A 15,000-nucleotide genomic window follows, 5' to 3' on the forward strand; every position below is an offset into this window, starting at 1 on the left:
AACTGTACCACAGGGTTTTCCAAAACTTTGAATTCCGGTTACCTTTTTAATTGAGGGTACCTTTATATACGCCTTTTCTACGCTCATGTCTATGCACTAGATGACTGGTCTATGCAACGTAAAAACACCAGACAAACAAAAAAAATAAGTGACCAACCCGGCCCTGCCTGGGAAAACTCTGGAGGACTCAGAAAAATCTTCATGCACCTCATTGTGTTAACTTTCCATTTTATCCAAAAATTACTGTACTGACTGTTCCCTTTATCCACAAATTACTGCATTAACTGCCCCTTTCATACAAATAATATACTGTTGTGACTGTCCCATTTATCCATATATTACAAGTGTGACTGTCCCTTTTATCCAAGTATTACTGAGGTGACTGTCCTTTTTATCCAGATATTACAGTAATGACTGTCCAATTTATCAAGGCATTAGTATAATGACTGTCCCATTTATGCAGGTATTACTGTGGTGACTGTTTCATCTATCCATATATGCTGTACTGACTCTCCAGTTTATACAGGTATTACTGTACTGACTGTCCCATTTATCCATGTATTACTGTGGTGACTGTCCCTTTTATCCAGACACAACTGCTATGACGGTCACTGTTATCCCAGAATGACTGTACTGACTGTCTACTTTATCCAGGTATTAATGAACAGACTTGTCCCTTTTATCAAGAATTACTGTACTGAATGTCCCTTTTTATCTGAGTATTACTGTGGTGACTGTCCATTATATCCAGACTTTACTTATCCACATAAGTCACAGAGGGAAAGGGGAAGGGGGAATGGGAAAGGGAAGTGGGTATGTGTTTGAAATCTGCCCTATTATCTAAGTTAGTTCAAATGATGTCCACGTGCCAAACTGTCGAAATCAGTTCAGAGGTTCAGATATCTGTCCAGCACAAACATTTGGACACATACACATATTCACTTTTATTATGTAATATATATATGTATATATATATATATATTATAGATATATATATATATATATATATATATATATCCACATATATATATATATATATATATATATATATATATATATATATATATATATATATATACATATATATATATACTTATATATATATAGATATAGTATTATATATATATATTATATATAATATTAATAATTATATACATAATACACGTAGGTGTATATATATTTCATGTTTTCATATTTGGACATTATAACTTCTGGAAGATTACAATTGAAGCGTGTGGCTTTCGGCTTAGTTAATGATAGTGAATGCATATTTTTAATAATAATAATAATATATAATAATAATAATAATAATATAATAATAATAATAATAAATAATAATAATAAATTCCCAATTTTCTCCTACTGTTTAATATAAGCATTCACACGTTATCACTGAGAATAAGGTAGAAACTAACCTTTCCAGGTGAGACTTGAACCCACACACGTAAGGTTAAAGTGGCGTTGCAGTAAACTAGAACATCACTAAACATTATTTTCAAGGGGACAGAACTACTAAATTCATTCACTGTTAATAATTGTTAATAATTATAATAATATTAATATTTCCATTATAACTTCTAATTCTTTTTCATTTTTGATAAACATAGGAATGATTTTTAAAGTAGTCATTTCGACTGGCTAAGTGCATAAAATTTCCCATATTATTTGATTTCAGTTTTTAAGGATCTAGTGCCATATCTCGTGGAAAATCGGTCACAGACTTTTAAAGGCATCAGACTGTAGAAAAAACGTTTTAAAAGAACAAATAATTCTCTCTTATTCTCCCTCAACTTAAATGAACGGGACGAGATGCTTCTTGGCACATTATATCGTACTTGTGAGGTGACTCGAACCCCATTGAAGGGTTTCCTCTTTTGGCGTAGCACCCAATACCCTGGCAAGGTTCTGTTCTTCGTCTTGCTCTTAAAAGGATGATGTCATGGTTATCAGCGGTACTGAGTGTCAGCCTGCTCTTGTGTTTCTTTCGTTTTATTTATTTATTTTTTTCTAAGTGAATTTGGTGACACTTGGTTATGCGGGATGTCAAATATATCGTGAACTTGCGTCTGGGGTTACGTGAGATCTTGAAGGTTGTGCTTTTTCCATTTATACATCATGAAGAATTTATATGTGTTATGTGTCAGGGAGATGGATCATTATAAACGCGTTTATTTCAACCGTTAATTCGGTTAATTATTCTGTGCATTTGAATGTGATTACAAGAATAAAACCAACGGAGCTCGCAAAAGTTTATATTCTCCAATCATCACGAGGAAATTTGACCATTTTCCCTAAATGCTATTTATTGTACAGTATTTCGTTCGCCTTTTCCTCAGGATAACGAATGCGTCCTCTTAGAAAAATAATCTCGGAGACCAACACTTATCAGAAGAGTCCTCGAAGAAAAATGTACAGGTTCTTGAAGGGAAGTTGTCGCTCTCAACTTTGAGTAATGATCTCCATCCGCCAACATATGTTTTGTTTATAGTTTTACAACAGGGCAGGGAAACTTTGGCTATTCCATTGAAACCTGATCAGCAGCCAATCCACCCCCCCCCCCCCCCCCCTCCCCTCTCTCTCTCTCTCTCTCTCTCTCTCTCTCTCTCTCTCTCTCTCTGATCAGTGTGTCTAAAGGACTTTTCAGTAGTATTTTGCTTTCATGACAAAAAAACAACTATTTTTTTAAAACTTTAATCTGTTTGCTTCATAACTGAAACGTAATACGCTTTGGTAAATCAGAAATCCGTGAATGGCAAAGTTAAATTGAACAGCGCATGTTTCTCAGTCGAATTTTGCCGTCGAACTATTTAACAGTGATAATACTGAATATATCATATTGGATATGAACGTATACAGTTGATTTGATTTCTTTCCCCGTATGTGATATTGGATGTGTTGTTCGTATCAGGTTCTCAAATGATTTCGAAACATAACTTACTTTCTAACGTGGAATATTGACAATAACCTTCAAGTTACTTCATTCTCACTTCATGCTGGAGGCCCTTAAATTTTATAACATATTTAGAGCAGAAAGAAAAAGACGTGAGCACACACCAAGCCCCATGATATTACCTGCGATTATTGAAGAAGCTCCCTGCATAAAGAGGCACAATATTCCCCAGATCTACCAACGGAACGCCGTCCGTCGTCACCTCACACATTTTTCATTATGACAAGTTTTCGTCAGTCATTAGCTACCTCGTTCCCGAGTAATAAGGGGTTTTAATTGGGATCCGGACACGTTAGCGGGTTATGGGAGGTGGCTCTCTCTCTCTCTCTCTCTCTCTCTCTCCTCTCCTCTCTCTCTCATTAAAGGGCATTAAAGGGAAGAAGAAAAATCGGTGAAGTACGAGAGGAAGGACGGGAGATATAATCGAGAACGCTTGATCTTGATATCGATGAACGAAAACCAGCTGATCGATGATGTCTTCCATGAAGGCGGACATCCCTACCAGTCGAATTCACCAACACGAACTCATTTACAATTTTTTTTTTCTTTCTCCTCTTGTACGGATCTCAGATGTTATCTGTTTCTTAATACATCCATCGGAGGCCTTATATACCACCGAGTCTTTTTGCTTTATTTCCCGTTAGATTCAAGATGCTATCAGGTCCCTGCGCCTTTTGCCTTCTAACTTTCCGTCAAGTCACCGTTGCGTCATCATAAGTCCAAGAAGGTGATTAGGTACGTTTTTCATGGGGACTGGAGAGAATATTTCACTCGGTTCTGAAAATTTTGCTTAGGTAGTCGACGTCTTACACGGTCGCTTCTCCTTCTGTCATCGCCAAATACAGAGTTGATAATTGGTTTAATTACAGTGTATACAGAAAACCAATCTCCATTTCCGTCTATGAACAATTTATTTTGGTGAAAGCCATGAAGCAATAAACTTTAACAACATTAATGATGGATCTGAATTCATCAGAAGTATACAGACAAAGCTGTAAACATTCTGATATGGTTTTAGAGTATTCATTAGGAGCGGCAAAAAAAAAATTGCATGATAACGACAGCAGGGAAATGGATAACAGTAACACCTTCTCGCACTACTTTATAGTAGTTATTATATTGAAGAAATTGTCTATCTCTTGAAGAACTTTTGAACGGATCACATTATCATGCCGTGCCTCGGCATCTCACTGGAACTCCATTAACTCCTGGTGTCTGTCCATATCTCTATCCTCTTGAGTGACTTCTTTGTGTCTGAAAACAATTAGTAACGGAAGCATTCCCAACCTTACACTAACCCTTTTCCGTTACCGTTTCATTCATTTATCTCTCGTCAATCCTCCACACTGCTCAATCTATCAACCTGAGACTGCATTTAGTTCAGGAAGGATTAAATGTTCTCTTTTGTCACTTTATTCCTGGACTTCCATCTTTTCTCCTGTACAAAAACCTTTCATGTGCTCATTCCTCCACTTGCAATTTATTCTGTATTTGCTTGCAGAAAACGCTACAGTTTAATAAATATGGCTTTGGATATGACGGACATTTCAAGCAGGCAGGAGACAAAGACCTTCCATATTCCAATAGCTTTTATGCTTCTATTTACAAAAGATTTTCAGACATAATTGAAATGACTAATTGCATGGGACACGTACATGCTTTCATAAAGAGACCGAGAGAGAGAGAGAGAGAGAGAGAGAGAGAGAGAGAGAGAGAGAGGAGAGAGGAGAGAGAGAATCAATTTACTAATCGCTCCAATATAGTTAGTTTAATAATAATAAGTTTTCGCATCGTGGACCATCTTACTTAGTGGCTTTAGAAAGATCACAGCCAACGAGAAATAATCTTATTTGATAAGGGGGATGAGGGGTCAGGGGGACCAGTTACAATGTAAACAAGACCCTATATTACGCTGGAATGTTTTAGACTCGTTTTTAAAGGGTTTATACACAATTCCGACGCCGTTTATTAAGGCCAAGGGCAAGTAATCAATAAACCAGCCTTGTTTTGCTTCAAGGATTAAAAATTGCGTTTGTATGTGGAATAGAAAGAAAAAATCTATAGTTCCTTTAAAATAATAATGTTCTTAGAGTGAGGACAGAAGGAATATCAGATTCTTTACCTTAGAAAAGTAGACGGCGAGATAAAGTAGTACACGCAAAAAAAAAAAAAAAAAAAAAAAAAAAAAACCTTACCTATGAAGGATTTTTAACGTACAGATTTTCAACATGTCCATCCTAAGTATAGAAAAAATATTTTTTAAAAAAGCATTTTTAGATCATTATAACGTTGCAGATATATTTGCACGTCTAATGCTAGCAGGAAAGCTATATAGGCAATGGCGGGCGACCATCTGTAATCGGTGTGTGATACTGATTCATTCACTTATTTTTTCATTTTATGCCAATTTGTTTTTCACGTCTTCCTCTGGGATACTTACCCTTCAAAAACCGGTATAGTAGTTAATCCTTGTCTCGTTTGGTAGAAAACGAGACCAGCAGTAAGAAAATAAAATCTTTTCTGATAAATATTTGTTTTGACTGCATAGGTAACCAGAATGTTATTGCGCTCAAATTTTTTAATACAGGAATATTAGGATGAAAATTTGATCGAAACTTCTTGCACATACACTTTGTAGAGAGAGAGAGAGAGAGAGAGAGAGAGAGAGAGAGAGGAGAGAGGATGAGTGAGGTATGGGAGGGTATGAAAAGCAAGTAGTCGCCCCCTTGGGATAACGTCGGGAAAATCTCCCTAGCGATTACAACTCCCGAAGAAATCAATCATTTACATAATTAGATCGTTATCGAATATCAGAAGGTATAATTTACTTTATAATGAATGGACTTACGAATTAATGAGGGCAATATATTTCGCTTGGCAGTTTGTTCTGTTGGGAAAGAGAGAGAGAGAGAGAGAGAGAGAGAGAGAGAGAGAGAGAGAGTAGTAATGCCAATAGTAATTAAAATAAAGAGCGAACTCATAACAGCTATAGAATAGAGTCATCAGAAGTATGGCGAAAATTTAAAATTCACAATAGACTTCTCATTTCCTATTATCAGAGAGCTGAGCAAATTCTCTGGAACTCTCAGTATTGTTGGGGATTATTTTCCGGTAATAGCAGTAATAAATATAAGTATATGCTTCATTAATGCTTATGATATTCACTGTGAAAATACCACCACAATGTAACCAGATACCAAGTCCCACAAATTCTGACTCTAACGGGGAAATAGGGACTTATTTGTATACAAAGTATAATTAGGACTCCACAGCATAAAAAGAACAAACAAATGTGGGAGACAGACAACTTGCATTGCATGTGCAGGAATTATATGAAAACTGCTTAGGGACCGTTGGTATCAGAGGTAAAATCAATTAATCTCTGTTAGCCTTCACGACGAATTTAAGGCTCTTGTGGGTTTATGGTACAGCAATTTCTGGTGCTTGCAACGTTGTTTTTTTTGTGATAAAGTTGCAGCTCTGCAACAAGCAAGAAGAAATTTAACAAGAACTTAATTAGATTATATTGTCATCCCCGGTAAATTACAAAGGAGGAAAATGATCCTTGGGTGACGGGCACCTAACTAGGAGTGGCAAAACAAATTTTCGCTTACTCGGGGAGTAAGCCTACAAACTACTCTGTCATTGTTGTTGTTCTTGTTATTGTTCTTTTTGGGGGCGTAGGAAAGGTCTATGGAAGAGGTTAAAAAGGTCTGAAAAAGTTGTTTTGCATTGAGTTAAAGATGCTGTGATTTTAGGATAGGATATTGATGGTTTATTATTAGAATGAAAATGTAAAAAATGAATAATGTGCAAATTAAACCGTGCAGAAAATTTATCCCAATAAAATATAGCATATTTATTTTAATTATCGTTGGTGAAACAAGGCTCTATTTGACCATAGATTTTAGTACATTTTGATTTACGTTAAAAGTAAGATATATAATATTAACAACTTATGCATAAATAGAAAATCTTGCACGTGCCTTGAGTAAGCTAATTTCCTTGTTGGACGAGTCGTTTTTATGTGCCCCGACTACTGATCTCAGGATCCGGGTTCGATTCCCCGCTCTGCCACCATGAAATCAGAGGAATTTATTTCTGGTGATAGAAATTCATTTCTCAATGTGGGTTCGGATCCCACAATAAGGTGTAGATCATGTTTTAAGTAAACCAAAATGAAATGTTTCTAGCTACATGAAAAAAAATATATCATTCGGGCCAGCCCCTAGGAGAGCTGTTAATCAGCTCCCTGGTCTGGTAAAACTAAGATATGCTTAACTTTACTTTTCTCGTGTAAGCCGGAGGTCTTATCACACCTTGTTATGATTCCTGCGGAACACTTCGCCTGTAAAATGTTTCTGCGCCTGTTGAACATAGAGAGGATGTTCATTATGTTCCTCCTCAAAGTCTCGAGACGATGAACGAAGCCTCTTTTGTACCCAGCCAAAGAGTTGAGGCTTAGATTTGGGTGGTTGGGCATCAACTTGTGAAACAGATTCAGAATTTAATAAATGAGCCAGGACTTATCATTCAGAGGATGTCGATTGTCATGTAGATCGGTATCCGAAAAGTATTTTACAAATGGGACCCTGGACTGAAGGACAAGAATTCAAGGTGATAGAAATGAAGGGAAGGACAACTAAAAGAAAAAAACACACAATGGATTTTAGACTTTACTTCAAGATAGTTGAGATTCCACATAACATGAAAAAAGAAAAAAAATATCTAAAGGTTAGCAATAAGTCCCATTAACACCACACCAAAGCTGCCAAGTAGCATCCATTAGAGGATGTCAATCATGATGGCTTTTCGTCAGTCATTTGCCATCTCCTTCCAGCGTAACAAGGAACTTTAATTAAGAATAGGATTGGTTAATGGTAAAACGTGGGTGGCTCTTAACCAAGGAGGAGAGAGTTATGTCTGGTGGTTAAAGTACTGGTGAATGAGGCGAGATAACAGTTACAGTGCTTTATGACTTTCTTGAGCCACAAGCAGATACGTTTGCCTGTTGGGTGGTGTCATTCTTTGTTATACTTTGTATTCTTCGCCAGATTTACCGTCAATATATATATATATATATATATATATATATACTATATATATATATTATATATATATATATATATATTATAAAATAAATATATATATTAATATATATACTATATATATATATATATATATATATATATATATAGTATATACATACATATAGCTTTATTTATGTATGTATGTCTGTATGTTTATGTGTTTTGTATGTATGAAGGTATACCCAATACTTCTAAGAAACCAAATTAAAAAACACAAACACTGTGAATAATAATAATAATAATAATAATAATAATAATAATAATAATAATAATGTGCTTGGACAGTTCTTGTGACAGTTGACTGATCGAAAGCAAAGGCACAAATGCAGACCTTATCTGTAAGTATCTCGCTTACATATAAAGCTTGTTGGAACTGAAGACGTCTTTCATAAGTCAGCCATCCTGGACGTCAAAGCTTTTCTTCCATCATGTTCAAACTGCACTTTCTCACCTCTTTCCTTCTCCCTCTGAAGACTTCGGAATTAGAAACCCTTTTTTTTCCTTAATCTGTCTTCCTCCAGTTTCTCTCCGAGACGAAAATTTATGTGATGAATTCTTGCCTCAATATCCCGACCGGTTGCCAAATATAAACTGATTTCAAATCACGTGAAGGGATTTTGTAAACCACTATCTCCTGTCATTAGTTCTTCTTGCTCTATAGATGCTAAAGTCTGCTAAATCGCCTTTTCTGTTTATAGACGCCTATTGATCTCATTCTTAGTCGTTAGGTAGGATTTAACATCACACTCCCCGCAAGAAAGCAGGTCTCTGAACAAGACGCACAGAGCCCCCTCCGAATATTTCAGTCAGTAAATTTCGGGATAAAATTGTGACAACGAACGAATAAACTACAATAATGATATATATATATATATTATATATATATATATATATATATATATATATATATATATCGAGAGAGAGAGAGAGAGAGAGAGAGAGAGAGAGAGAGAGAGAGAGAGAGAGAAATTGTCTTTTATATCTTTTAATTTCACGAACTTTTGTGATTGCGCCAAATCAAGTAATTAGGGGTCAAAGGATATTTCGTAAAATGTCACAAAGAATATGAAAAAAATAGGTTTTTAAATGATTAACATCGATTCCATAATTAGCAGAATTGAATGGCGTCTCTCACATGTAGTACAAATATTTGGTTTGTATCAGAGTCGACAAGTTCAGTGAAGTGGTATATAAATAAATAAAACGACGCTTAGAGAGAGAGAGAGAGAGAGAGAGAGAGAGAGAGAGAGAGAGAGAGAGAGAGAGAGAGAGAGATTTGAAGTTTAGATGTGAGAAGTAGTAACTACAGTTATCCACCGACAAGTTCAGCGGAGAGAGATAAATCTTCCACTGAAATTTGAATCCTTATACATTCAAATAATCGGTACAACAAAGGCTTGACTGATGCTAACTTATCTCAGGGGGATCACAGGGTGAAATGTCTTCATTTGTGGCTTTCGAAAGGTCGTTCCCAGAACCTTCTTGTCCCTTCCACTCAATTAACGAGATTTTGTAGAGGTAACAATAATCCCCGGTTGATACAGTGGCAGGTACAAGGTAAACAAGACCCTCATGAAGCCGGAAGACCGAAGGACTCATTATAGCAAACTTCCAGTCGATCCCTACATTGTGTTGTGTGGACTGAGACAGCGTATAACAATTATAAAGGCCCCTCCACCCCCCCTCACCCGTCCCCTCTTTTTTTTTTTTTTTTTTTTTCTCGTAGGACAAAAGGACACGACCTTGCGTAGGAGAATAAAAAAAATATTTCTGGTATCAGCTTATTCCCCAGATCAGTTCTGAGTCACTTTCTGAACTAAGATAGTAACATCACTGGGCAAAGAGCACGTATGCAAAAATAAGAAAGGTTCTTGGAAGTTGGTAATAATAATAATTTTTTGTTCTCGTCTTTCCGTTCTCAGTAATAAACTGTCAACGCAAAAGTAGATCTAGAATCCTCAGGGAAAATCTTTCTCATAATATCTTGGCTTTCATGACTACATTACCAACAATAATGTTGTTTATTTACATCTTCAATTTACAATTTTCAAAGCAGATGCAATAAAATTGTGCTATACCAAATATTTGAATATGTTTTCCGTTTCCCTCTATTGCAAACTTTTTTTCTTTTGGGTAAGGGTCCCATTTAAATTCAGTTGAATCACAACATTCAATATTCTACAACATATTGCCGGGATATTCATTGACTTTACCTTTGTTAGAAATCATCAATATTCATTGAGGTTTCAGTTGATACTGTTATTGTTTAGAACCATTTCAAAGAACGAAGACAAAAGATTCTTAAGTGATAGTTCAATCTGGTATGAATGTGTGCATGACTCCGCTGGAAAGATATCACATCAAGCATGATTGCTATGGAATTACATAATCACTACGCAATTTCCTCATTATTTTGCGCTTCGCCGACAATTTCGGTAAGTCATGTTTTCCCCTATGTCAGTATAGTATGAGTGTGTTATCGCCATCTCGAGAATCACTAGAAACAAGGTGTGACCCGACCTCCAGGTTACTCGGGTGCATGCTAAAATCTAAGGTCAAATAGAACCTTGTTTCACCAACGAATATTAAAATAAATACGCTATATTATTAGAAATAATTGTTTTATACTGTTTAACATGCGCATTATTCACCTTTTACGTTTTCATTCTAATAAATAAATCATAAGTATCCTATCCTAAAATTCCTGTATCCCTAACTCGACGCTAAGCACCTTTTTCAAACCAATTTAAGCTTTTCCATAGACCGTTCCAACCCCCCCCCAAAAAAAAAGAACTGCAGCAAGAACATTAATAATAATAACAAAGTAGTTTGTAGGCTTACTTCCCGAGCAAACGAAAATGAAGGGAATTCCTTGAAGTAGATTTTTTTGGGGGAAATCGACTATAGTTGACTATTAATTGCCATTGAAATATGACGTAGGATATCATTGGAACTGACTGTCAGTCACTGGGATAAGAGATCAATTGGTCGCTTGATATTATCATTCCAGATTCTATACTGATATATGTTAGAAGGTTGTTTATAGGAATATGGGAATACATTCGGTGATCCTTGCACAGATATTGTTCCAACTCTGATCAGTGTAGTAATATGACGAGTACCATCATTGGCTACTGACTTGTGTTAGGCGAACACAGTGCAAAGAGGCTAGCAAGTAGACAAACAGTTTCGGAGTTAGAAAAATGATAAATTAAGAGAGTGAATGGTGTCAGCAAGTAAAGAACTTAGGTGGTGATCAGAGATAAGAGTACAGTTAATAGGAAGTTTTACGAATGTTCTCATATGTGTAATCATAATTGTCCATAGAATATAACAGAAAGTTTCATGTTAATCAAGTACTTATAAATCTTCCAGATGAGCTGAAAAGTTTAATTCTAGAAGCCAGTTATTACTTTTACCAACAAAAAAGAATGTCTGGGAATCCTGTTTCCACCAACAATTAAACTTGTCAACCATTATAAATACAAGGTTCTTTTAAGTTGTAACTTATAGAAGGCAAAAACTGGTTTTAGGAACATCAAGTGTTGGTTCCCAGATAACAACCTGCACCCCTGGAGACCTGTAAGACCTTCACTTATTTTAGTTAGGGACTATATCTGGTATATTGGTTCACAGGAAAATTGATAAAATTCTCAGTGAACTGAAACCTATGGGTTCCCAATCTAACTTTTATTTTTCGATAAGCCCATGAAAACAATGAACCAATTATAGCTTTGAACAACATATTGTTACTACTTTCCAGATCATGGATTTTGCCAGCACCTATTTGTGGCATATACCAGAGCAGCTGTTAGAATTCACTGAGACGAGGTTGCTTTTTTTTTCCTTTCCTACCTCTGCCTCCTTCGAAATTCCATTATGGGAACCTCGGAGAATGTGTCTGCAGGATTTGCATCCTAACCAATGATACTGCTGGGAAAAGGACGCCAGCGACAAAAATGGAAATAAAAAAAGAAAGTTTTGGGGACGAGCGGCGCTACTAACTTTGCTTATTATCGTTCAGGCAGACGGAAGCATTTAAAAAAAAAAAAAAAAAAAAAAACAGTGCATCGGAAGCTCAAGGCATCTCTTTAATTATCTGTTCAAGTATTGTTCATCGAGCAATATTTCCCCTTTGTTCACTGGTATTTTATGTATGTATGTATGATATATATATATATATATATATATATATATATATATATATATATATATATATATATGTGTGTGTGTGTGTGTATGTGTATGTATGTATGTATGTATAAATCTGTGCGTATGAAACCTGCATCACAGGCCTACCTGGCAATTTCACCATGCATATTGCAAAAGAGATATACGCAAAAGTCCACGTTGATGAAATTATTTAAAATGTTTATATAATTTTTGGTACTGGCCACATCACGAACTAAAGGGATATATAGACCATGAGAGCAATAGACGAAATTTATATCGACCATTGATTTTGAAGCAATCAGAGTTTGTCACGGAAATTATCACGCTTTCGATTTTATTCAATAAAACGTCACCCTATATTACCATCCTCTTCAATATACTCCCAATTGCCAGTTAAAGCTTTATTATACTGCACGAAGTTTTAGAAAACAGTCGTCTATCATCGGCATGTTTGAGAATTTCGGGCTCTGGGATTTCAGTTTTTGATTGCGCAGATCCATTGCAAGTTTTCTTACGTCTTTCTGTATTCAACTTGTTCCTCGTATCATCATTATGTCCATTTCTTTACAATTCATCGTTGTTGTCACTACTGTTTCTTCACAGTCATTAAAAAGCTTACAACAAAGAGAGAGAGAGAGAGAGAGAGAGAGAGAGAGAGAGAGAGAGAGAGAGAGAGAGAGAGGACTGACTAATATTTAAATGATCTTTTAGTGATTATGTTATTTAATCCAGAATATTCAACAGAGAAAATTCGTGGAAATTTATCTCAGGGTAATATTGTCTTGTGATGAATTTCACGATGCATCAGCGAAGAGAAATCTGCGTAAGATCTATACATTTAGAATTTTGATTATAAAAAGAAATGAATAATATTTCTCTAGCACCCAGCAGAATAGTCACTAGCGTAATGAGAAATTTGTTTGGAGAAGATTACCCATTGATTTTGTGGTGATGTAACAGGGCCACCACATTCCGGAGTCCTGTGTAGTATCTACGAAAGAATGTTCACCGCCCACTGACGCAGTCAAGTAACTGTGATATGTCCTAAGGCAGCGTTGATGGGTAAGAAAGGATGAATATTACGTGGGAGAGAAAGGGGGAAAGGGCCATTAACGAATGAGGAACGGCTACATTAAATGGGATGAAGGAAGTAGAGACACGTGGTTATGGAGCATACTGTATTGCGTTATGTATATCACTGAAGAGGAAAAGAAGTCAGTCGTGGAGAAAGAAATGAGAGAGAGAGAGAGAGAGAGAGAGAGAGAGAGAGAGAGAGAGAGAGAGAGAGGGTGGGGGGGAGAGGTGTTTTATGCAGAAATGCACACAATCAAATAGTAAAAGTCAAATTCTAAACTTAAATTTGGAAGACTTAAGTTCTGAATAATTTGGTGGGAAAAAACGTTTAGGTGATGACCAGTTGTATAGGGCATATACCAGTTCTTGATTACTTGAATGTTGAAATTGCCCCCCCCCCACCCCCCCCCCCCTTCCCTCTCTTTCATGCGCCCTCACCCCTTTTTTCTTTCTTTATCTCTATACGTTCCATTGTTTTAGCTGACATGCGGTTCGCAGGTTCAAATTAATACCTGTTTGTTCTCCTTTTCTTGTGAGTTCTCTGGCCATTGTCGACGTATATTCTGAGAGAATTTGATATAATAATGCTATATTATAACAATCACATACAAGTATACATACATACATACTTAATATGGAGGTGTGCCTGTATTCATACAGGGAAGGACAAATTGCAACCATCTCATAAAATATCCACTTGGCCTCTGTCAATTAAAGCAGTGGATTATGTACCTGGTAGTTAGCCAGTATGTGGTGGTTAGTAGAAGTTAAGGTGAAGGGCACGGGGTTTAGATATATATATATATATATATATATATATATATATATATATATATATATATATATATATATGTATATGTATAAAACTTTGTGCTAACTAATAGTAGCTTGAGGGGAAAAGCAAGACAAATTTCGACACTAACTAATCGAGGTGAATCCCAGTGCAGTGCAGAAAGCACCTGCAATAGTGGTCGCTGCATACCCCTTCAAATGAAGGTTTTTATTAAGCGGCCGTTTGTTGGGACCCCTTAAAATTACACTGTTCAGTTCCCTTACGCTTACTCCTAGGATGTTCAGACACTTTTGTTTTAAGACCACCTCCACTTCATCCATTAAACAGTTTTCATCCATTGTGCATCCTCGTTTTTGCCAATATTTTCGAATTAAACACCATTTCATTAATCTAATGTCCACCATTGAAACCACTTGACTGAACATCTTTTATTAATGCCTACCTTTCTGACCTTGTTGTTGTTCTTGTTGGAGGGGGATAGGAAAGGCCTATGGAAGAGCGTGAAATGGTCTGGAAAAGGTTTTTCGTGCAGAGTTAAAGATACAGGAATTTTAGGATTGGATATTTATGATTCATTTCTTAGAATGAAAATGTAAACAATATATTTTGTGCATGTTAAAGATTGCAAACAAATTATTTCTAATACAATATAGCGTATTTATTTTAATTTTCGTTGATTTTAGCACTTTAATTTACGATGAAAGTGGGAATCTTCTTTGCTTTGATTCGAATTTCCCGGAAGACTGGCTGGCGAATCGTTTTATGTACTTTATCTTTAGTTTCCACACATATCATTGTTTTGTCGTCATTATTTTGGGTCTGCTTTGGTTATATGACCCATACGACAATTCTTCACTCTTACCTGTAGGTAGAGGGAAAGATGGTGTTTTAGTATTGGAGGTAATATTCCATTTCTCGTC

This window comes from Macrobrachium nipponense, chromosome 2 (assembly GCF_015104395.2).
Source record: "Macrobrachium nipponense isolate FS-2020 chromosome 2, ASM1510439v2, whole genome shotgun sequence".
Taxonomy (NCBI): domain Eukaryota; kingdom Metazoa; phylum Arthropoda; class Malacostraca; order Decapoda; family Palaemonidae; genus Macrobrachium; species Macrobrachium nipponense.